The sequence below is a fragment of the Battus philenor genome, unplaced genomic scaffold (assembly GCF_028537555.1).
Source record: "Battus philenor isolate CCGP_79_NKW_IND1 unplaced genomic scaffold, ilBatPhil1.0.hap1 SCAF_1, whole genome shotgun sequence".
Taxonomy (NCBI): domain Eukaryota; kingdom Metazoa; phylum Arthropoda; class Insecta; order Lepidoptera; family Papilionidae; genus Battus; species Battus philenor.
This window is the reverse complement of record NW_027181661.1, coordinates 17,462,930-17,490,115: the sequence shown is the minus strand read 5'-3', so window position 1 is coordinate 17,490,115 and position 27,186 is coordinate 17,462,930.

Here is a 27,186-nt window from a genome sequence, read left to right as displayed (position 1 = left end):
GCACCTTAAAGCTTATTACTACTGTCATTCATTATTCAGTTAGGTACCTGAGATTATTGTAATTGTTAGAGAAAAAAACTGAAAGGTAGTTCTTTATAAGCGAAGCATTTGACCTCTGTCTCGCCTGATGTTAAGCAAAGACGAGGTATAAGATGCTACATGCTTGCCTATAAGAAACCTATTCACTCTTGTTTTGAGGACTCCTAAGTTTAATTGTCTGAAAACAATGACGCCGTTAGGTTATTACAATATAAAAGTATTAACAAAACCGTGTAAAAATGTTATATGTCATAAATAAAGTTTTTATTTTGTAACATATATCTGTGGTATTTCAATAATCGAAGCATAGATCTATGTACATTTGTACAATTCACGAACACACCTATCAAAAGAGAAAGGGTTGGAACGTAAATAATTATTCAAAATGTCTAAAAGGTTAATTTTATATTAAATTTCACGAATTGACAGCCCTCGGGTGAATCCGACACTTTGTTAATCACACAAGTATAGTGAGCAATGGACGCCTAATCCTGTGTATAACGCAGACGGCTTGCACAAATGGGGTGGGTACACGAAATAAGATACAAAAACAAATAATGTTCTGTAATATAAAGGACTTATGCAGATGTTTTTTGGATATTTAAATTTTGTCTACATTATGATTTCTTATAGATTCTGATGGACGTCCACAACAAGGTATAGGTCTTCCGTCATCCCAAAGATCACCAGCGTCTTCCTCCAACTATAACTATGTCGTCGTTCCATCTAGTGGGGTGCCTTCCCATGCCGCATCTTCTGGTAGTCGCCTTTGGAGGACCATTCGGCAACAACAGTAAGTATTTAATGGAATCAGGCGTTAACTTGCGGAAGTCCATCCTAAATAAGAAAAAGACCAATATTTAGCCACTTCCGCACATGCAATGGTAGTCGCAATGTGTCTACTCTGTGTTTGGCACTAATCGGTGTAACATAGCTCCCGAAGATGCCCCTTGAGTGGTGAAACACGTGTTGAGTGATTTAGCGGTGGTAGTTGTGTAATTCGCATTGTTTGCCGCATTCGCATTTATTAGCGGGCAGGCGGGCGGTGCACTTTGTTGCACGACTACCACTGCATGTGCGGAAGTGGCTAAATATTGGTCCTTTTCTTACTTAATAGCCACTTCAGACAAACAATTCTTCGAAACTACATCGATGATTTTAGTTCTTTTACTGACCTCATTTCCTATTCGATCTTGCAGCGAAAATCCGAGCATAGCCTTCATTGCTTTCTACGAGACCTTGAGCCTTTTCATGAGGCTTGTCGTAAGTGACCACGTCTCGGGTCCATATGTCATCACCGGCAACACACATTGGTCAAAGACCTTCATCTTCAGACATATCATATGACTCATTAACTGTCAATCAATATATGTTATACTCTATTCAAAAATCAATGGTAATAGAAATAACTGGTAATGATGACGATTGGTGATGAAATAGCAGACAGACTTTCAGAGCAATCGGTTATATAGGCTGAGAAATGGACACATCTGTTTAAAGGTTTTACATCTGTAAACAATCATCCTGTATAATTTAAAGTAATAATATTAAAGCGAGAGGCATTCCAGTTAGATATATCCGGAACCTCTATCTCCGTTGTACGGTATAACGGAAGCATTGCCGTGTTCCGGATTGAAAGCGCCGTAACAAAGTTTATACCAACTACTGGTATTTTTTTATCCTTTTTCATATCAATGCTTAATGTTATTTTTTTAATTATTCTCGTCTTCATTTTTCATTTTAATTCTGGAGGTAACCTCTTGTCTTTCTATATTCTTCTTTCTCACCCTGGTGTCGTTACCTATGATCGTGTTTACATTTAGTAAATATTTTTTTATTCATTTATAGGCGAAGCATTTGACGAATGTTTCGCTTGATTCTAAGCTATGCTGAGACTAGGTGGTATATGCTTGCTTAAAAAAACCCATTCACATATCTTGAAGACCTAAGTTAAGTTCTTGTTTGTTCGTACGGAAGGTGGATGGAGGGAATTTCAACTTTGTGCTGATGTCGTAAACCTGTGCGTCTTGTTCTCCGATGAAAAAGGAGACGTGGGTATCATTTGGTGCGATTTCAATGCACGTTCTCCAAAATACAACCTATATAATATATTCATAGCTAAGACAAGACGTTTGTGGAATCAGCTATAATTATATATATATATATATATATATATATATATATATATATATATATGGGTGGGGCCTAATACTATGTATATATATACATAGTCTAGTCTTAATTACATAGTCATTTACTGGTTAGTGTGACTAGTATCATTTGTTCACTCGTCCACAGCTGGGCATGGCTCCTCCCATGTACTTACAATAGGAATCCCATTACACACACATATATATATACACACACACACACACACACACACACACACACACATATATATATATATATATGTGTGTAACTTTTTACTGAAGCTTCAAGCTTAAAAGCGCACACTGAAGTATCGTTACCAATTAGCGTCTTGGCTCAAACAGACATAACTAAACACTTTTGTAATGAGATATTTATTCAATGTATGTTTTAATATGTAATAGTTAATATTATCACTACCGTGGGATTCGCAATAGGGAAACGCAGACTCTCTAAAATACGCTTTTTAATATTCTAGAGTTAACACAACGAACTGTCAGCGATCCTGCCCATAGTAGCATTTTTTTCAGGATGTAGGCTGCACTGAAAAACTGTCAACGGTCATTCTAGTATGTAACAATTTTGATACTTGAAATTTTTAAATTTTCAATTTTCTTGCAAGCCAGCTGCAGTATACCTCTGCAGTCATTACAAAACTATAATTTGGATACTCTTTCTAATGGATTTTAGTCATACCAACTTCTTAAACCTTTTCTAAACATTTGTGTGTGACAGCTATATTGACGTTTCCTGCCTTCGTGACAATAGCTTTGTTATAAGTTGAGTGTTCGATATTTGAAGTTATTGACTCGCACCTGTAACTGGAGTCAAACTAGACAGAATCAAACTCTGTTGGTCAGCGTTTAGGATAATTCAAAATCTCTTGCAATATCCCTTGAGATATCTACGACTAGTTTATGCTATAATTTGGATAAACTAGAAAACTATAATTTTGATATTCGTTCTATATGGATTTTAGTCATACCAACTTCTTAAACCTTTTCTAAACATTTCATGTGTTACAGCTATATTGACGTCTCCTGTTTCGTGTATTGTTTGTAATATTATTTCTATTTAGAAAAACTTGTCAAGAAACTATTGTAGATAGTGTTATAAAAATTATATTGATTTTTATCGTTATAAAACTTTATTTACCGTGTGAAAATAAAAATGATAATAATCTAAGCATATCTGTCTCTTATATAAACTTTAAGATAATAATATTGTTAGGTAGAAGACGTGTTTATTCACAGCACAGAGATAACACGGAAGTATATTTTCGCTTACGATTTCGTAACCAATAGAACACTGGACTGTAACTCCGTTTATATCATAAATAATATAAGACGTGCTATACTCACTATCTATTATCAAGAAAAAGGTTAAGAACCATTCACTAGACCTATAATTATTTATCTCTTAGTTCATTTCTTTTTCTTCTTGCGTCTTTCTGAGGCAAGTGCGATCGAACCAATATTGATCGAAGTCAGTTAGATGTTTTTATTTATTATTGTATTATATTTATAATATGTATTAAACCTTTTTTATTATAAGTATATATGTTATATACGTATGTATGTATGTTTAAGTATGTATGTCTATGTATATTTATGTTCATTTGTTTGTGAATATGTATTTTTTTGTACACGTGAACTACCCTTTATAAGTACTATTATCTTTTCCTTACTATGGTTGTCTATAAGAGATTGCCTTGTGTGATAAGACCGCCCATTGTACTTTTCTGTATATTATTGTATCTGTATATTATGTATCTTATCGTGTACAATAAAAATATTAAAAAAAAATATTTTCATAAAAATTTTGAAATTAAAGAAGCCTTGTAACAATTCAAAATAAGAACGCGTATCTAAAAACGGGGGTAGAACGAAAAAGATATTATTCGCTCGAGATCGCGAATAAATTCGTTTTAATTATGAAACATGTGTTCACTTTTCACTTGTTTGTTACAAAGGTGATTTACTTTTTGATGTATTACGAACAGAATTCTATGTAAGATGCCAGGAAGTTAAATTCATTTTAAATTTCCATATCAACTTTTATAACAATTACGTATAACTTTCGTATGATCTTAAAATGTTGTTTACATTCATACACAATTCATGTAAATATTCATCACGATATCTCTGGAGAAACATGGCAGAAAGATTTTAAATTTGGTAATAATATTTATTTTTAAAAGTAAATATCAGCTAAGAACGGCTTTTACGAAACTCTAACTGCATGATGTTGAGAAGCAGACAAATAAAAAAGAAAAGAAATATCGAATATATACGTGAAATTTAAATAAATAAATGATGTATACCAATTATTTTGTATATTCTGTAACGCAAGATACATATCTTTTTTAGATTATTTATATCTAAGATAATAAAGAGCCACAATGTTCAGCAGTAAGGGAAGCGTAAAAGAGATCGAAAGAGAAGTAATGCTTATAAATAAGAATACTATTTTAGTCGTAAGTATACTTGACAGTTACCTTCAAGTGTACTATGATTATGTAATTAATATTAACTTAAGTTAATTAAAAATTATTTCGTAAGTTGAACTTTCTATCACGGAGCTCAGTCAATCTCAAAGTTTGTTTGTACATCGTTCAAAGCCTGTATCATGTCGCTCAATGTTGAAATGGCGTAAGCAGAAAGGTGGCACTAAAACATTAATAAGTAACAGTGGTAAAAGCGTATAACCATTATAAATTCATTGTTTTCAGCCTCCAACAGTTTGCGCGACTAGCTTTGTTAATATTTAATTTGACCTTCTAATGTTTCTAATTTAAAATTCTCGAGCCTTAATATTTGAACGGGGTTGCTTCCCCAAGGATGTTACGTACTAATAACGAACAGGCTGTTTGGCTATTCGCAGCGTTACGGCTTAGATTGCCGCGCGGACAAAGTGTATTGTAACGGGGTCTATTGCGTTAGCGGCAGTGGAGCGTGAGTTACACGGAAATCCCGCGTGGCCAAGATTTCACCTCGCGTGGCGTGGTAAGGGTGTACACTCGGCTGCCTGTTGGCACATAAATTCTCCGACCGTACCGCATTGAGACCGCAGTAGTTACATCGACCTCTGTACCTCGTACGTGTTGCCAAATAAAATGGTTTTCGTCCCTTTAACCAAGTGAAACCACCTTATATAATAAAAGCGACGAATAATCACTTTGCAATTATTTATTATCATTTTTATTCATAACATCGTATATTATATATATTGTATACCTTTAAATAATGTGTATATGTGTCAATATTAAACAGAAAAACTTATATATGCTATGTAATAAGCTATATCACTAAGTATTAAATGTTGAATCTTCTTTGAAATTCTAATTTATTAATAATATCATTTTTAATTACATTCACGGAGAGACAAATTTTTTATATATTATACTGGATGTATATTTGTAAGTGTACCTTTATAACACTTTTGTACAATTCGTTTTTAATCAAAAATCTATGGTTTCGGAAATAATGAATAAGATAATAATGATATGGTTTTTATGGTTAATAATACGGATTACTACACATTAAAATCAATTATATCTTACTACTTGTCCCTACAGACAGTACTGCTAGAAGTTATTGGTATGTCGTATGCAAATAAAAAATAGATAAATAGATGTAAATCGAAATAAAACTCTTTTTTTTTCTCGGGAATCGAAGCTGTGATATACGATCGTAAGTTAAATTCAGTAATCACTAAGACAACGTGAATTTATGATACGCGGCCATGGAATAATTTGAATTGCTAACAAATTAAAATATTTGAATGAGTTTTAGCTTCTTATTGTTGTTTTATTTTAAAAAAGTTCGTTCTTTAAGACGATAATCCCGGATTATTCCGAATTTCGGTAATGGTATAAATTAGACATTAATTATATTATAATTACATAATTTATCCTAGAAATCACGAATATATACGTATGTATGTATTTTATAGTATATACAGGGATTTTATTCCATTATTACTATTTCATTTTCGACTCATTTTCTTTTGTTCCCTTCCTTTCATTCAAAATTCCTACACGTATTGCTTCCCTTCCTTCGTCACTTTATTTGATATAATTTAGTTCATAATTTCAAATTCCTTATTCCTGATCTTATATTTTAAACCTAATCTTTTCTAATTTTTCTCTCTAACAATAATCTAGGAATTACTGGTGGGGTTCTTTATCTGCCATCAGGAAGATGATGATGTTACTTCTCACCCGTTTTTTCTGCTCCACTTCACACTCATATCTTTTTTTGCGAATACGGGACAGCTGGTTATTGTCTGCGCCACGGTTTTGTCCACTGTTGGGTCACAGATGCAAGTGGGACTCTCTCTGTATTTGAACCTATATAAGTACTTGGCGAATTCCCCGTGGCCATTTAACATTTGTATCAGAATCTTGGCCAGCTCAAACTGTACGAACACATATCTCTTATTCCACTCGCCAAGCGTATTCAGCCTTAGCTGTCGCTTGACTTTCATGGTGCCTCTCATGCTGTGAAGGTTTTAGACACCAGCATGACTTTTAACATTACGTAACCTTCCAATATAAGTCTAATAATTCAACTGTTTCTTACTCTTTCTCTTAGGTCTATGTTCCTAATTGCACACATATTCAGACCCCAATCATATTAAATATGAAAGAGTATGTATAATATTTAATTATGACAACAAATGTACATTCACATCTCATGTTCGTTTAAACAATTTTATAATTAATGCACTGATTAAAAATTTACTTGTGATCAAAAGAGTAGGGTCACCTTTTGTGTTTTTAAATATTTACTTGTGATCCCATGTTACGGGGTTGGACCCCACTTGTGTAGGGATAAGAACAAAAGGTACCGAAACTTTTTAATCGTATTCCATCTGACAGGAGAGGTTCTTTTGACAGCTAGATTGTGCTGATGACAGGTTTTAGATGCGTCTTTAAAAATAATTTAATCTAAAACCTTTTTTTTTTAAGTTATACAATAATCATTAAGCTACTGCCTACCCTTTTCGTACAGACTGATTGATTATTTTTTTTTCACCCTGTATAAAGAGATCACTTTGAATATATGTAACATTACGTACAAAAATATTTGTGTATTAAATTATGGCAGGACAATTAAATTAAAAATATCGCGATTCGAATTTCAAAAACGATCTTTGTGATTTTTGATATAGGGTGTATCTTTTAAATCTATATATAATCACCCTGTATCTGTGTAGAGACGCCGGCAAATTGGCCAAGATACTCGTTCGCATATTAAGCCGACAGATCTAAAAGGTATGTAAGTAGATGTTTACGTATTTACAACGTAACGCGAATACGAATAAGGCTCAAACGTGACAATTAGGGGAATTTGGGACGCTAATGTGCGTTGAGATATTAATGTAAGGATCCGGAAAAATAAATAAAACGATCCTCAAAGAATTATGGAAGGCTGATGGCTGTTATTTTAAATGAATAGTTATTTATTTATATATATTACACTGTATATATATATATATATATATATATATATATATATATATATAAATACATACAGTGGCGTAGCTATGGTATTTGGGGCTTGGTGCCCCCCCCCTCCTAAAGATTCTAAATAATTTCAAAATTCAGAACAGAATGTAGTTAATATATATATTTATGATTCAAAATAATAATAAATTTATATAAAATAACATTAAATCTCAATAAAATTTATTGGAAAAATTTAAAAACGAACATTCCTCGCTTTTTGGCCTGCAAAGTCATTAATCACATTTTCAAAATCAATAGTCGACACTATTGATTTTGAAAATGTGATTAATGTACTCTCATGTACTATTGACATAATTTCAAAATTATTTAATCTATTTATCATTGAATAATCTTGCAATAATGTAATAATTTATTATTTTGTCATTTAGGGCCCCTTTTAAAAAACACTTTATGTGTTTTGCGAATGAAAGGCTTAAACACTGTGTATATTATATTTTTGTAACCGTTTACTTTTTTTTAATGTTCATATTATTTAACAACTTTTTTAGCACAAAAATAGTAAAATTCGATAAACTTTTTATGTCATTTACTTTAAATTGTGGTTTTCATTTTTCTTTTAACATTTCATTATCAACTTTGGTGCCCCTCCTGCTTGTGGTGCCTGGTGCGGCCGCCCCGCTCGCCACCCCCTAGCTACGCCACTGTATATATATATATATATATATATATATATATATATATATATATACATATATACATATATATGTATTGGGTATGTAATAGGCAAGCACGTAGCATTGTAGACCACGTCATCGCTTAACATCAGGCGCGACATAATTAAAATACTTCGTCAATAAAGGATAAATAAAAATAGCATAGCTGTTATAATGTTAGCTGTTTTCAGCTTTATGTTTTGGTTATATTCTTTTTCTTATTTTAAGCCGATGAACGAATGGCGAGACACAGGTGTCTGCGTCTCTCTGCGACTTCCTGTGGCCTAAACAGTATTGTGTTATTCCTTTTTTTAAAAAGAGAAAAATGAATTTACATTAATTTTTACGTGTTGTTTCCGGTCACAAAAAAGGTAAATATTATTCCAATTTATTTATTGGCAGAGTTATATTATTTTTGTTTTTTAAATGTTTACTTTGCACAATTTTCTTTTTAAAACGTTGTATTTTCGTGACCCTGGAACCTATCTTCGATCTCTACATGGATTGCTATAGAAAATCTTCATTCACTTTGCGCTGTTTCAATTTGCGTCGTGTTTTTTTGGAACGTAACCATGATGCAAAGTGAGGTATTGGTGTATATAGTCTGGCCAATAGTAGTACAGATGGTCGCCATCACGTTAAGGTGCTGGAGTAGATGGTTCTGAAATTTCAAGAAGACCTATAGATAATGGAGTTAGAAAAAAAAAGAATTTAGTTTTCGTGTAATATTTCATGTTTTGTCGTCAAAGATTTTGCAACCTTTTGAGTACTTTATAAGGTTTTATTATGTCGATAATGTAAATTTGAATTGTTATACTAATTTAGAGGTACTAAAATAATTATTGTGGACATGATTTACGTATTATTATTGGTTAATTATTAATTTTCGAATTATATTTATAATGTAAGAGGTCTATGAAAATGCCCATCGCATTCCTACCCGAGGTTTGGTACACGCATTATATAACACCGCGAGAGTTATGGCGACGATAATTGTTAACTTCAGCATCGAATGCCGCTCGGGTATGCGAGTATGTAAATTTAATAAATCAACGCCCGGTAATGTAAGCGGAGTCAGGTTAGAGCGTCGCTTTACGGATTATCGTAATAACTTAGTTATATGAGAGAGGAATGTCAAAGGAGGTAAACGCTTCGCCCGGGAGGACGCGGAGGTAATTAATTAAAAAATCATATCCTACCTCCTTTCACGGTTTATTACTTCGGCGGTTTAGCATTAGCCGTGACAGCCTGGTAACATCAAAAGGCATAATTTTTACCTAAATTAAATCCTAATTTTTACCTAAATTAAATCCTAATAAATAAAAATGTGCACTAATTCTACACATATCAAAAACTAGTATAAAATTTTGCTTTGATCTACAACAGAGTTCCCCAAACTTTTTTGTGTCGTAGACCCCTTGCCATGTTTTTCCGTGTTGGGTAGACCCCCTACCTACCTGATATTGGTTTTCTTGTAAATTTCTAACTAAAGTTTAGTGTTAAAAACTTGAAGTAAAAACACATGTTAATTTATACATTTATTAATTGAATTTAAATTAAAACTACTCAAAAAAATTTTTGCATCTGTTATGTAAAATATACGTAACATTAAATAAACAGTTTTTTTACTTCATAGGTACCTTTACAAATAATGTAAATGTTTTGATATTATAAGACAGTATGATGTAAGTAAATAGGTACTATCAGTGTATATGTTGAGATCCACTATCGTGGACCCCCATTTTCATTTCATGGACCCCCAAATTTTTTTTGCTGACGTAGACCCCTTGCAGGTTGTCATAGACCCCTAGGGGTCGATATAGACCACTTTTGGAATCACTGATCTACAATATAAAATTAATTGAATTTCAAAGAACTTACGCCTCCCTCAAACGTATGCCTTCCCCAAAGATATCTAAGTGGGGAAATACCATAATCACCACGTTTGGCCAATCGCTTGGCGTTCGCAGTATCTCTTGAAATCTATTTGTGAGCAGTGGCAATTCTACATCACTAATGAACAAAGAGTGAATTATTACTTTACACAAATCAAGGCATGCTAAAACATCTGGTGGTATCACCACTACTAGAACTTGGTGCTACACTAAAATCGATCCGATATATATGTCACTAATCTTCACGCACCACGAAATTGAAGATAGGAACAGTTCGGTCAGGATCGACAGCTATCAAGACAATGACTACAATAATCAAGATCTTTGTTTTCTAAAGATCTTTCTGGAATATTCTTAAGAGACCTAAAGACTTTGATAGTCCTCCATGAACATAGATTTTTATAGCATATACTCGTACATATATCTATTATTCAATTATCAGGCTTTTAATGTACATGATTATATGGATCATATGATATATATATATATATATATATATATATAATGCTTTATATAGTAAATTGGTAGCAGGCCGAGTATTGACCTGCCCTGATGATAATGACTATTGTATATATTGATTATAATACTATTGTAATTGGAGGCCTAAGTCAGCGGGTCAGGTATTAGTCAGCTTGGACCTTGGTTATTATAAGATAAAGGTAGTCTAAGATAGCGTGAGTTTGTTGACTACCCCTGATTTAAATTAAACTTACCTACGACTTCTATCGAAACATTCAATAAAGTTTTCACTTACAAAGAAGCCAGTTAAGTGAGTAATATAAATTTATTTTCAACTTATCCCGAATCGACTGTTTAATGACGAAATAAATTCGAAGATCAAAGTGAAATTTCGGCAGTGGAGTTATAAATATATTTAAACAGGCAACCCTTTGAAGAAATTGCAATAGAGAAAGTAAAAATAAAACCCTAATACCTCCTTGTGCAGGTTGATGTTATTTTCAAAAGCCTGTGTAATTCTAACGAAATGATTAAAAGTACTTTTTGGTTTCGCGAGCGAAGCGTTGGGTAAGTTTGTCATTATTAAAGCTTTTCCACCGACCGCGACGGCTGGAAAAGCTCCGGAAGTGTGTAGCATTCACACGATACAGGAAAAGCCTGGCAAGGAAAAACTTCGTCTTGTTTGTTTGCTACTGGCCAGTTATATATATATTATTTAATTAACTTTGTACTTCATAGTTTTTCTTTTAATTAAAGTTAACAATTAATCATTTAAGATTTGTAATGTGTTTACCTTTATAATTGCGCGGAGGTTCTATATCACTGTGAGTCAAAATTACTTATAATCATGTAATGTAATATTTGTATAATAATACAAATCAGTTTATATTTTTGTGATAAAATAACCTAACACAGTGGTTCATGGTGTCAAGCCCTTAAACGTCCACTTCGAGATATCTATGGGAGGATATACCACCACGCATGGCAGGCCAGAAGGCACTCGCATAATCCCTTGAAACTTATTTGCGAGTATAGGCAATTTTATATAAATAATTAACAAAGTGTGAATTATATAATATCGTAACTCTCAACCCTTCTAGCTAGGTTACCATTGCTCATGCTAGAGTGAGAAATCCTAAGGTGAAGATCCGCAATCATACATCTTTTTTCTTGTCACTTCACCCTGAGCTTTGAGAGGTTAAAATGTAACCTTTTTTCTGGTAATTCATCTATACATTCATTCATCTACATATATTATTTATAACGTATTTATAACGTATATACAATCATCGTGTATAAAGTGATCGATCTTAAATATGTTACATTTTAATATAAGATATAAATAAATGATTGTTTTTTGTACTTGAATATGTCACGCCAATAATTACCGGTAATGCAAAGTTTGCATGTATAGACAGTAATAATAACTAATTTTAATATGTAGTGATTCGAATTTTAAAAACGTTTTTTTTTCTGAAACTCATGAAGTTTCTTTAATGTATACTATATATAAATTGACAGAAAATTAGCTATGTATTCACCTCAATAAAGCTTTAATATATTTAAGCTATCACCCTGTATATAAATGTTATGTTCCAAATTGAATTTAATAACAAAGTACTCAGATCAAAAATTATAGTGAAATTGTAATTTAAAACTGTCGGGCATTAGGCATGTATTTTTTTTTCCGATGTTGAAAGGATATGTCACTAAGAGTCTGTTTGTCAACATTTGTTTTATAATTTGGCACATCGCTGTTGAAGGATGTTTTGTATCTCAAAGACGTCACGTCTCGATTGGTTCCAAAATTCTCCTGATTTGTCTCCATGCGACTTATAGTTATTCAGTAAACTCAAAACACCAATGCAAAGACGCTGTTTTAACATATTGAGGAGATAAAAATCAAATCGAAGAAGGTATTTAACAAGAAAAATTGCGTTTCATCCGCTGGGTTCAGAATTTACATTTTACCAAAAAAATCACCTTACCTCTTCACCGCAGTCTTATAAATTATTTAAACAAAGCCTACATCAAGTGACAAGAATCAAGATATACAATATTCAATACGTCCTTTATTTATCCGATTATTGTCTTGTTTTATCTCAGCGGGCTGGTTGCCGAAACTAAGCGGCAATGCGCTCATTTCGCGTCGTGGTTGGTCTTAATCAGACCAACCCAACTCCTCGAGAAACCCCGGCAGACTCTTGATGTTGCCGGCGATCTCGAAGAGGCACCTTGGTGAACCAAGGTAGCCCTGGGTGCTACACCCGTACACCGAAGTAGCACGTGAGCAGCAGTCTCGTCTTCCTCCAGGCGCGCTCTGCACAGAGGACTGTCCATAACGACTGATGTAAATAGACGTTTGTTAAAAACACCATGACCGGTTAGCGTCACTGCCACCAAACGCAGTCGGGGTCGCGACAGCCGGAGCAGGGAGTCAGAGAGCCGGCAGCTTATGTTAGGCATTGCCTTGTGCTTCTCGGCACTCCTCATGACTTGTCTATTGCTCACTATGCTGAGGTACGCTCTGTTGCTAGAGATCATTGACTTCCGAATATTGTTCTTAAATTCTATTTGTTCACATGCTTACACGTACACTATTAAAAATAAATAGGGTGCAAAGCGAAGGGTGAATATCTATTACACGATTCAACAGGCACCATGAAAATTTTTAATTTGTTTCTATATCTAAACCATCTTAGTATATACTATAAGTATATATATGTACTACTTGCATAATATAGATATGTTAACATGGCTCCATTAAATAGATTTACCACATTAAGACCAATTGAAATCAGTCTGTGTTCAGTCTTATAACGATCTTAAAGTCCATGATCCTTCCGGATGGATGTTCTACCCTGAGTTCAGTCTTTGGTCTTCATATATGTTACTTTATAATTTTATTTATCTAAGCAGTTAAGTTTAAAGTTCTCAATTGGTGAACACGAATCGAAAGACCCCTCAAAACCAACCCCCTCACCATACCGTCTGCAATCGAGGCAATCATGGCCTTGTCTTGATGTAGGCATATATGCTGAAATGGCGACGACGGCATCCATGCCTGTACGTTAATATTTATTATCGAAAAACAAGTATAGACTAGTCAAGGCATTCGGTTCCTGTTGTTCCGTGTACATTATATATTACAGCGTACGTCAGAAAAGGTGAGAGGTATATTAATAGGCGAGTTAGAGTGAGATGGCTTGTACGTGGCGGTTGAACAATTTGTCACTGTCTCCGGAAATTTCCTCATGTGAATAGGTTTTTTTTTTAAGTTTTTTTCTTCTTTAGTTTCCATTTAAATTTAATTTTAGCTTTTTGTTTAATTAATTTATAACAGTAGGTTTATGGTGAATTATTTTTTTGTCTTTTTTTAACTTTATCAGGATGTCTTTTTCAGACTGTCTATGTATTACTTCAGAGATGATTAATATTCCCACAGCTGGATCTAAGCTACTTTTATATTTCCAATAGGATAATTTGGAACCGGGCTACATGCACTATTTGACGATATCGAGTCAAAAATAAGGATTTCTTCGGATCTTTAATTATCCATATATCTTTTCGAGCGCCGTATTTTTTTTAAATATTCTAATTAGCGTATTAAAGACTTCTTTCATATAAAACTTATATATAAATCAGTTAAACCAGTTCGAACAACATTTTAATCACAAATATTTTTTTGCTATTATTAAGTCTTATTTATTTGTATTAGATTCATAAGTTGCATTAACATTAGAAAAACTTTTTCAAATCTAAAGATATTTCAGGGGGTTATACCGTAATTGACCACGCTTGTCTTTAGGATTGGCGATCGCATCGTATTTATGTACAGTGGCAATCCTATATAATTAACGCATAGATTGATAATTACATAAAATTATATTCCCTGGGATCGAACCTGTGGCCTATAATCGCAAGTCTCACTTCTCTACCTATGATCTTCCATTTTAAACGCCCCTTATTATTAGGGACTTCATCTTCACCATTTTAGGAGGGTTATTTCTAATTTTAATTCTTCTCTCCTATGAATTAAATTTTCTTACGTATTTTTTCACTTTTTAAACCAATTACAACTGTGATACTGTAATAGAAATGGATAACTGAAGTATTTGAGGATGTACGAAAGTAATGGAATGATTGAGAAAGGAAGATGGGATTGTAGAATGATAGAAGGAGGAAAAAAGATATTGTGTACTATGGAAGACAAGAACGAAAATAATAATTGTAGTGAAAAAAAATTATTATTAAGAAATACAAAACCCTGTTCCCAATTAAATAGGGGGTAGAAGGAGAGGTCCCCAATAGCGGGGACCATAAAAGAATAATTTCGAACTTCTTTTATTCTTTTCAACTATTCATGTTTTATGTTCATTATGTCGATATATTTCTTAAATGTAAGTTCGAATATTGGTACAAGTGAACACTTAACCCATAAATGCATAATAATTAACTTAAACTGCAACATAAGGGTTTTTTTTTAAAAAAAACAAGTTAAAAAAATAATTTATATATACAATATATATATATATATATATATATATATATATATATATATATATATATATATATATATTCACTGCATTATAGTGTACTTATCTACGAGATATATATATTTTTAAAGTATAAATAAAAGTCATGCATTTAAGAGTTAACTGTGTGACAAATAAACGGTGTTTCATCAATTTTTGAGCGAAATCTATGAAAATTTATCTGCTTTCGACAGTGAAGAACTAATGTTGGTTCACATATCAATGTTATTTTTAAACTACTATTCATTTAGGTACACCATCAGTACATATAAGTTAAAAAAACATTAAAGTTTACCGTATGAATAAAGGTTCTGTTATGTGTTCCTTTATAGGTGACACAACACGAGCTAATTGTAAAAGCCTCCAATTGCCTTCAAAGGAGGTAATAATTTAAAGAACAACATCTTTTTCTTTTTTCTTTCTTTTAAGTCTATGTACGCCCACTGTAAGGACTTCCTTCTCTTCTAAAAAAAGATTGAAAAATGATCGTACGTAAGAGGAAACATCTGCCTTACGACTTTAGACATCAAAATTGTTAATTTAAAATGTTTCCTCTGACGCGCAATTCTACACTATGATTAACTAAATTAAAATAATAAATCTGTTCTGAACACATTGAAATATTATTAAGACTAAAAGCCGCGAAAGATATCAATGTAAATTGAATTATTTCGTTATTGGAACTGCACATTCGTAAGATGGGAGAGTAAAACCCCTTTGTCCGAAAATGGCTTTCATGGGTTGTCCAAACAAATTTCGTGATTTTAATTCTGTAACGAAAAATTTGATAATTATATCTAGACTTTCACATTTTTAATACAGTTTAAATGTTGTTAGAGCTTTCACCGGGAACAGTTTAATTTTGTCATATATATATATATATATATATATGAAAAGTTTGAAAAAATCTACTATAAAAGTATAGAGTGTATAAAAGTCTATATATATGATTTTACAATAGAGAATTCTTTAGAAGTTTTAATATTGAAATAGTAAATTTATTAGCGAAACTCTCACGGTTTGTTTTTCCGCAGCGGTGACATTTCATTGCTCGTCCGATATTGAGTTTTATTTGAATAGTTCGAACAGATGTAGGAGAGACGGCAGTGTGTGCGCTGGCTTGCTTTCGACCGTATTCAGATTAAGTGGCATCGTGCCAAAACTCAACGAAATGTTATCAATAAAATTTTGAAACTTTTCTTTCGTACGAAAGAATGCATGTTACATGAATTGAACCTTTATATGTTTTCCGTACATTTAAATTCTGAATTTTATAAATTCTGGCTACATCCATTTGTAATTGATGGCTTTAAGATATATATATATATATATATATATATATATATATATATATATATATATATATATATATATATATATATACTCCTATATATATAGTTATAAGTAAGCTTACCACGAAAGTTACTACGATAAACTAAAAGCTTGTTTTATCAATTCAGCGTTCACTGTTATTCACAAAGGTTCTATATGTTAAAGTTAATTGAGGTTATATAAGATTAATCATATTCATAAAGTCATTCAGTGTATCAAACTGAAAACCTATTTTTATTTATATCTTATGTTTTAAAATTAAGTGCTTACTTAAAAGCTAACGTAATGTTATGTTATGGAATCTAAAAGGGCATATACTCGTATATATATATATATATATATATATATATATATATATTTATATATGTATATATATATATATATATATATATATATACTATATATATATATAAATATATATATACATGCATCAAATCGATTTTTTCTCAGTTAATGTTTGAGTTATCAAAACTGCCATTGTGTTAAGATTTTTAACTAGTTGCATCACACAGCAATGCGTGGTGTTTGCACATGTTATTTAAAAATCAATTATTCTCTATAATTTAATATATAAAACATCAAATCTAATACGAAACGATTTTAGAAATAATAGATAATGTAATGATAATATAATAAGAAAAAGCCTTATGAAAATTCATGTAGACATACAACGTATTAAAATTATTTATTTGTTTACTATCTGTCTGTACATACATTGTGTTATCTGAAGTTATTGGCATGTCGTATTTGTATAGAACAAAATAAATTGTAATGTATTTTTTTATTTCATTTTGAATATCACAAAGGTAATTGAGGATATTTGTAAGTGTAAGTATTGTCTGGTGTTATTCTTTTACTTATTTAAGGCTGATATATGTTTATTTCAAAGCATAGGTATACAGTGACATTCCAAGATCTCAACTACGCCGTCGATCCACCGGCTTGTGATCACCGCGTGATGACCCTTCTGCACTTTGTTGTATATCTTAATATATAAAATTCTCGTGTCACGGTGTTCGAACTTGAACTCCTCTAAAACGGCTTGACCGATTTCCACCAAATTTTATATGCGTATTTAGTAGGTCTGAGAATCGGCTACTATCTATTTTTAATACCCCTAAGTGATAAGGGTTGTTCATACTTAAATTTTTTTTTATTTTTTTGACGAAATTTTTTGTTTTTATTTTTTTATGATACAACATACAAAAATACATACAACCCTAAGTTTTCACCCCTCTACGATCAACCCTTATTTTTAAATGGAAAATTAAAAAAAATTTTTTGCAAAACAACGTTTGTGTGATCAGCTAGTATTGTATAAGTATATTACATCTGACATACATAATGAGTAATATATAACATATTTTTTTCTTCCTTAAAGATATACCCTGTGTTAATATTGTCGAATTTTATAATAAAAAATAAGGGTAGTACTAAAAATAATATTGTAAAGAAAAGAAAAAACTGAATAATCGCTTTTTATGGTGGGCTATCTATCTAATAAACTTAATATTGCTTCACTGAGCGCTCGAAAGGCGTAAAATGAACGCCACTCGGGGTCCACGCCGTGGGGTGCCAACAGCCATTATTGTTTGATCCCCGCTTGATTTCAACACACCTGTGATGTGAAGGCGATTGGCTATCGCTACAAACATCAAAGGTCACGTTACACTGGTCACTTTACACACGTGATATGCAATTAACATCCTATACGACGGTACTGTTTAAAATCTTAATAGAATAAATAAGTAGATATATTACACTTGAAAGATTCTGATTTATTATAACTTAAACTGTATAGGCGTACAACAACTAAATATTTATAGTAATAAGAAATGTTACCGCGTTTTACCATGTGGTCAAACATGAAACATGCAGACTTAGTAGGTATCTATTCAAAGTAAGAAAAGGACCAATATTTAGCCACTTCCGCACATGCAGTGGTAGTCGTGCAACATAGTGCACCGCCCGCCAGCCCGCTGATAAATGCGCATGCGGTAAACAATGCGAATTACACAACTACCACCGTTAAATCACTCAACACGTGTTTCACCCCTCCACGGGGCATCTTCAGGAGTTATGTTACACCGATTAGTGCCAAACACAGAGTATACTACCTGACGTAGACCTGGGCTTTCTCGAGAAATAACGAAGCTGGTAGATCGTACCAAATTCTGGCTGTGTTGATCAGAAACATTGAGTCGAAATGACTGTTGCCCTAAAAAACTCTGTGTAAAAGGTGGTATCGGGAAGAGTTCCTACTCGTACTATATAGAAACAGGAATGGTGGAATAAGGACGCAAAGTTCTGCAGTACATTCCACCAAAACAAATCCTGTAAAATGACTGAAAAGCTTCAAAGAGTGAAGAGCTTCATGCTGATATTCGCCGAGTCATATCAAAGGTGGCTGCAGTATAATATATAGTAGTAAAAATATCACCCAATCATTTCTAGAGAGACTAAAATAAAACAATTCTTCTACAACAAACAGAGTTTTAATACAAATATATTTATAACTTAAAAGGAAACCTAGTAAAATAACATAAAGACTTTTATATTAAATATATAATTTAAAAAATATACACATGATGGAGTTCTAGTTTTGGCTGGCTTTCATAGATGGCGCTAGTTGTTTGCGAACGTATAAAAGGGGCACCGCGTGGTCGAATCGACATTAATAAAGAAGACGTGATAACGACAAGACGTGTGCATTAAAATATAAGTTTTTATTATTAATTAGTATGATTATAGAATATATATTTTTTAATGGAAAATAGCTTTTAGTAGTAGGAATTCTAGAGTATTATTTAGTATGTTTGTTAAATACATAGTAGTTGTGATTCGAAGTCATTTCTCTTTACAGTTACAATCAGCAATAATGTATGGTTGTCTTCAAACTATTCGAGCTGACTTCTCGACATTCTTGCAGGGGAGCCCTTGTGAAACTATGCGTTTAAATGGGCGCTTCGGAATCGCCACCCTAAACAATTTACGTCGAACATTTCGTGAATATAATGGTTTGAGATGTTCGTAACATTGATGGTTTCATGCCGTCATTACAACGGGTGTTGAATGTTTCGTCTTCTCAACGATTTCAATATCTGTTATAGTGAAGATTTGAATGTTTTATTTTCTATTTTGAATTTCGAACATAAAAAGCATGATCCACATGACTTTGTCGGTTAAATTCACTTAAATGCCGTTTTTCATTTTATTATAACTTGAAAACCAAAAAGTATACTAACTTCTAATACTCAATCAATCAGTATTTTTTGTGCATCATTAAAATATATGGAAGACCGAAAAGTAATATCGCTTTATTAAGTTAAACTCACTTGACTACATTTTTAACAAGTTTTTATTTCTAATCAACAACCTTTTGGCATCTAGTATACAAATCAATGCCGGAGCGGTAACAAATCAATCGTTTTTTCTGTAAAATATGTAGACGGAAACGACATTACTTTCCGGTGCCCCTAATACTTCTACTGCCATAAAATAATTTTACGAAAGTTCCAAACGCACCTCGACAAGCGCTCACAACAAACACAGTATATAATATATATAATTTTAAGATCTTTACCAATATAATTTGAGTGATTCAACTATTTAACATTTAATTGTGTTTAAATGTTCGCACGGATCGTCTCAAACTGATTGACAGCTGTCATTGTTAACAATCGCAGCGGTCTCTGGAGAGAAGTTCTACAAGAAAGCTCCACGTCAAATAAGTCAATTTCAAAGTACAGTTTTAATTAAGAACGTTGCTAATTTTATTTAATGATTATTAAATTTATTAAAGAAATGCCAATCTATGCAAATAAATATTTGCAAAATTACATTTAAACATAAAACTAGAATACGAATCCATTAAGCGTACAGGCTTTTATAATGATCGAAAAAAATTGAAGAGTAATTAAACAAATACATTGATCTCATACTGCCGGCAGGTTAATCACATTAGATGATGATTAAAACCGAAAATATGCCCATTAGAATAAATCAAAAGTTGAATTTTCTAAAATTATTTACGTATTTTGTCGTAAGACCACAAAATTCAAGAAATCTGTACATACAGAAGACTTTGGTAGATACAAAGAAATTCGTGAGTGTTATCGAAATAGCGGAGATGAAGAATTTGAAGAAGAGGATATGGTGGAATTGGGGCCGAAGGTTCTCAATTGGCGACCACGAATCGTCTACGCGGTGTGGGTATGCCCTCCACAAGGTTAAACGACAACATTGTTGAGGTCGCGTGAACTTACTAGATGCCGGCAGCGCAGTACCGGTCATCACGACGATATTTGTGGAGGCCTATGTCTTGTAATGGTTGAAAAGAAGGGATATCTTGACTTTCCACTCAGAACTAACCATCAGGTGCTAATTTTAACTACATATAGTTTAACCTTTTTATTTAGGTCTTACGGAATATGATATTCATCGAATAGACATTTTTTTGTCGAAGATTAAATTTTAAAAGCTTGTTCTAATTTCAAATTTAAAATTACTAAAAAGTTGGAACAAAGCCCACAAGATATCTTAGATAAGATAAGGTAAAATGACAACATGGACATATCGAAAGAAAATCCAAGTACACCGTTGTAACGACATCCATAGTATGTTAGCCTCATAATATCAGCCGATAAAACGACATAAGTAAATCAAAAATCAGCTGAATTTGCCTCTGGTCCAACTCATGTATACCCGTTAGGTGGTATTACAGCCTACAACGCATCTTCTTGCTCGTGGTTATTTTAAGTTCCAACGGCTGTCCATTGCACGAATATTTTTTCTCAAACATTTTAGAGCAGCAATGTAATTCAAAGCGGCCTTCATTGAAACTTAAGGAGTGTAAATAAAATTACTTACTGTGATCGAATGAGCGTGGATCGACGGTGGTCGTCGTCCCGGGAGTGGTGGGCTCGTACTCGTCCTCGTCTGGGGATACTGTGGTAGTCGTGGTTGTGGTGGTGCGACGACGTTTGCGACGACGCTGCTGTTTGTTTCGCGGCATCGGTGCCGTCGGTCGCACGGGACGGGCGAGGTCTCTCGCCGGCAGCTGCGCGACTATGGTGGTGCCGCTTTCACCACTGCCAGGCTCCGCGAGGACCAACGCCACCAGCAATACGACCAGCAGCCGCATCACCAGTGGCGCAAAACGCCACATCTCGCCTGCGAACAATGAGCAACAATGAGCAACGAAATTTTCAAATAAAGAACTTCATACACTACTGGGCATTCAATGAACTTAATAATATTTGTCCAAGATTTCAGAGGCATGACGCTTGCTGCACTTGCGGGTTTGTGATCATCTTCTACTTTTAAGCCGATGGAAGTCCTCTGCAAGGCCTAGGCCTCCCCCAAAAGATTATCACGAAGACCATAACAGCGTTGCATTTAGACACTTCCCACATCTTTCACTATGTCGTCTGTCCACGTAGTGGGGAACCCACCTAAGCTGCATCTGCCGGCTCGTGGATGCCATTCGAGAACTTCGGCCCCAACATTAATAAAAATAAAGGTTGGTTGTAAACAAGTGTAAAATCTTTAAATGTTTTTTTTTCTGACAAATTACCTGTACATATGTCTTACGGTTTATTTAAAAAGTTTTAGAATCTGGTTAACAGTTTGAAATAGTAATTTCAGTAGCGTTTCAAAGACTACAATTAAAAAATAAAACTATATGAAATTTATGTACATAAAATGTTTACATATATTCATTTTAGGAATGGTACAGAAAACGAAATAAGCGAGTTTTGTTCGTCAGGTGTAACCGCAGGCGCGCTACGAAGGCGGTAAGTTTTCGTACCGAGCTTTTCCCATTTACAGTTGAAACAAGAAATAAAACATAAGATAAATTACCCGCTGCACTCATGGGCATTTAAATTACAGAAATAATTATTACTGGACATCTAACAGTTGAACGGTGGTTTTAAAAATTGTTAATTGTAATTTTTCGATTTACTTCAAATAAATATAACATTAAAAATTCATTTTAACAGTAAAATAGTAATAATAAACAGTTTTAGCATTAATTTCGCATATTTTAAAACAGTTAAAATTGCACAACACATTTCTTTTTGATTATAAGTATATTCACAGTATCTTACATAAATCTATCTACCATTCAACGCAATTTCTGCCTGTCGTTTATTTATGGGACAAGGTTTTGTTTTAATTTTTAACGCCATGTTAAAACAACAAAAATAGATTAAACAGTTTTTAAATAATCGTCATACATATAAGATTAGTTGAAGCAGAGAACTATTTAAATTTTAAGGTGGGAATTAAATATTTCTTTAGCAACATTATAGTGCGATACAGATAAAAACTTAAAAGTCAGCGTCGACCTATTGCATGCAAAAATGTGTATCTAATACCGAGCGCTTTGCAGTTTATAAAAATTAATACGATGAACTGAACATTTTCATCACCGTAGATTTCCAAAATGAACGGATTCCGACGACTTGAACAATTATTTAAATGAATTCCTTATTTAGTTGATATTATATTTGTTTTCAATTAGACGATAAGAGATGGCGCCACTGGTCCTTTACCAGGTACAGTAACCGGCGATAAATGTTTCACATCGACCTTTGGAAAGAGAATGTCAGCTAATTTCGACTTCGTAGAGCGTTATCTCCGTCGAACGACCGACAAAACGTCACATAGGTAATATATACATATATATGTGTCTACTTTGAGGATATTTTTTAGATGTTGAAATTTGCACATATCAATGTCGAATCAAATACCTACTTATTGCTTGTCTCTTGATCTATTGCTATTAGTGTATATATATATGCGACAAGTCAATATTTTCGCGAAGAATACCATTTTTATGAGTAGATAGTAAAAAATAATAAATTTTAATATGTTACCCTTTTATCATTACGTAATTTATTATTTTTGAAACAATTGATTTATGTATAAAGGAGCTATAAATTCACTCCCGTTTAAAGGTTTTATGTATGTATACGATAAATATTTTTCAAGTGTATATATCATATAAAAAATACTTTATTTCGGAAGTGTAAAGAAATGATCTTACAAGTTAGAATACAATTCAACTTTTGCAATGCATAGAAGATATTAAAATGAAGCAAAATTGAAGGAACGAGTAGCTGAATCCTCCGGAGGACTGACGTAAAAGCCTCCCCAGCGCGATAATGCCTGCAACTTCGTCTGCCTTTTATTTTGCCTCTTTCACTTACAAATGGATCGCATCGGGGCATCGTTCGTATAAGCACGGATATCATTTTAACTTGACTCAAAACATGTTGATATGGTAAAACATAAAGTTAAATATTAATATTCTCGATATTTTAACATTATGTCATGTTAGTTGAAATAAACAATATAAGCTATATTTAGTGTCACTAATTCTCTTCCAAAATACCCAAATACTTAAAGAAGAAAGTCTTTGACCAATGTGTGTTATCGGTGATGACATACGTATCTGAGATGTGATCACATACGACGGTATTCATAAGAAGGCTTAAGGTTTAAACAATGGAGAAGGCAATGCTCTCGAAGTTTCGCTGCGAGGTCCAATGAAATGAAGAGGTCCATAGGAGAACCAAAATCATCCACGTAACTCGAAGAATTGCTCGTCTGAAATAGCAGTAAGCAGGAGACATCGCCTGTGTGTGCAGCGATCAGCACAGGACTGTTCATAGTCATTGTTCATCACCGTGAAGAAATACGAAGAAGAAATTTTTTGAAAAATAAAGTAAATTAAACTGTGCATCATCTTTAGACGTAGGATTTATGACGTCCACAAGGATGCTTTATAAACCTGTGTTAAAAACCTATGAAGGACGCACATATCCTTGAAATGATCAAGATGAATTTATAAGTGGTTTATATATTCGAGATACAGCGGGCAAACTGTTATTTGAGGTGATTTATCCACGTCCTTTTCAAATTTAACAACGACTCTAAATGATTTTTTTTAGTTGCGGCGATATAGATAAAATAAATTATTCTTTCTCTGTTTCTTTATTCCTAATGCAAGTTCCATTCAAGTCAATCTAATGTATGTTATTATATGTATATATGCTATACGTATGTATGTATATTGTACATATGTATGTTAACTACTCGTTATTTATACATGTACTGTTTTACTATGGCTGCCTGTAAATCGTCTCGTGTGATAAAACCGCCAATGTATTTTTAGGTCGCAATAAAACTAATAAAAACCTTTTTAAAAATTCGACTTACACATTGAAATTAATGTTAGCTATCTGTCCTTGCAGATTTTGTACTGCTAGAAGTTATTAGCTTGTATTCTAGAAGAATACATAAATTAATATGACATAGTTCAGTGATCAATTTATAAAGGTGATAGGTGTAAATGACAAATGAGCTTTTTATCCCCTGTAAAAATGGTCATATTGAACGATTTATATATATATATATATATATATATATATATATATATATATATATATATGGTGTAAATTAAATTTAAATTGTATTTAGAATTCTATTTTCAAATTAATCTGTATAAAACAGTCAACTGTACTGCTGGCCACTATGATCGCAATAGTTTTTTTTTTTTTAAATCATTCTACAGTGATTTGAATTTCGACGCCATTAGTGATATGTTCGCTGTCGTTGTGTTAGATGTAATTTGTAAATAATTTTTAAACATATGTAAATATTTACCTTCATTGATCACTGTTCGCTTTTCCTTACTAAAATGTTTGGTTCATCACCTCTGCTTCCTTTTTTATAGCAAGTGTTTTAATTTTGTCTTTGGCTTGTAAGTGAAATTTCAGTGCACCACACGAGGTAACTTTAACAATTCTGCCTCAAAAAGCTTTTGTGTACATTAAACGGATATTTCTTGCATCCACCTACAACGACGCCATAAAGTTTAACTAACTTTTTTTTAATTAAAACAAATAATGTATGATTTAAAAAATTGGTGCTTATTTACCTTTTTTACCTATGAATATTTATAACGTTTTTAATTGAATATTATGGTAGATATTTCATTTACAATGACCATTTTAACGGGAGATAAAAAGCACATTTGTCGTACAAAAATCTTTAAAATTTTTACTCCTATATCCAATCAATCCTTATAAATTGATCACTCAACTATGTTATATTAATTTATGTATTCTTCTGGAATACAAGCAAATCACTTCTAGCAGTACAATATCTGTAAGGACAGATAGCTGATATTAATTTCAATATGTAAATATAATTTTTAAAAAGGTTTTCATTAGTATTATTAGGACTCGAAAGTACACCGTTTCTGTTGAGATAATTTACAGAAAAACCGGTTGATTTTTACCACTTCGGTATTGATTTTGTATACTAGATGTCAAAAGGTTGTTGATAACGAAGGTGAATATATTGTTGATTAGAAATAAAAAACTTGTTATAAATGTAGTCGTGTGAATTTAATTGAAAAAAGTGACATTACTTTCCTGTCCTTTATTATAACACATTCATCCCTTTAAAGCTATTATACCAATAACCATTCTTCCTGTATAATAATACAAATGATTGTAAATATGTGTGTAAAAAACAAAACAAGAAACTAATTAACATTGTCCTATTGTGGGTGAAATAATTAATTATCCGGACTCAACAGCGCCGGGGGATCCCCCGTTACGGGATCATATTCAATTGTGACGCTGATACCAGAACAATGTTGGTACGATACCAATTATTGCGAGGCGCTAACGTGCGGTACGGAAATGTGAATTTTGCGTATTCCAATATCATACATAAATTTGCTCGTACATAATTAACTGGTTTTGTATTTTGAAATCATTTAACATTGAACTGTTACGCTTCGATTATAGTATATATACTTATTATTCTACTCACAATAGGATATTTTTAATTAGTTTTTTTTAACACACTTAGATTGTAATCATGCGTATTATTATATACGATGATTGGTTATTGATAAAAAACCTTTAGAGGGATAAATATATTAAATATCGTAAAGATAATGTAATACGATGAATGTAATGTCGCTTTCTTAAGTTAAATTCACATGACTACATTTTTAACAAGTTTTTATTTCTAATCATCAATCTTTTGCCATCTAATATACAAAATCAATGCTGGAGCGGTAGCAAATGAATCGATTTTCTGTAAAATATGTCGACAGAAACGACATTACTTTCAGATCACTCTAATACTAATAAAAAGCTTTTTAAAAATTCTATTTACATATAAAAATTATTGTTAACTCTCTGTCCCCGCAGATTTAGTACTGCTAGATGTTATAGGCTTGTATCCCAGAAGAATACATATATTAATATAACATAGTTGTGTGATCAATTTATAAAGGTGTTTGGATATAGGAGTAAAAATTTTAAGGCTTTCGGATGATAAATGAGCAGTATATCCACCCTGTAAAAGTGTTCATTGTAAATTATTAAAAAAAATGTGATAAATACTTGCCATTATAAAGTAAAACTCAACAAAAAACTTTGTAATTATTTATATATAAAAACGGTTTATTAATCCTATACGTTAAAACCATAGATTTATTGTTTTAATTAAAAGAGTTCGTTATTTGAAACTAACGAACGAACGAACAAAAGAACGAACGAACG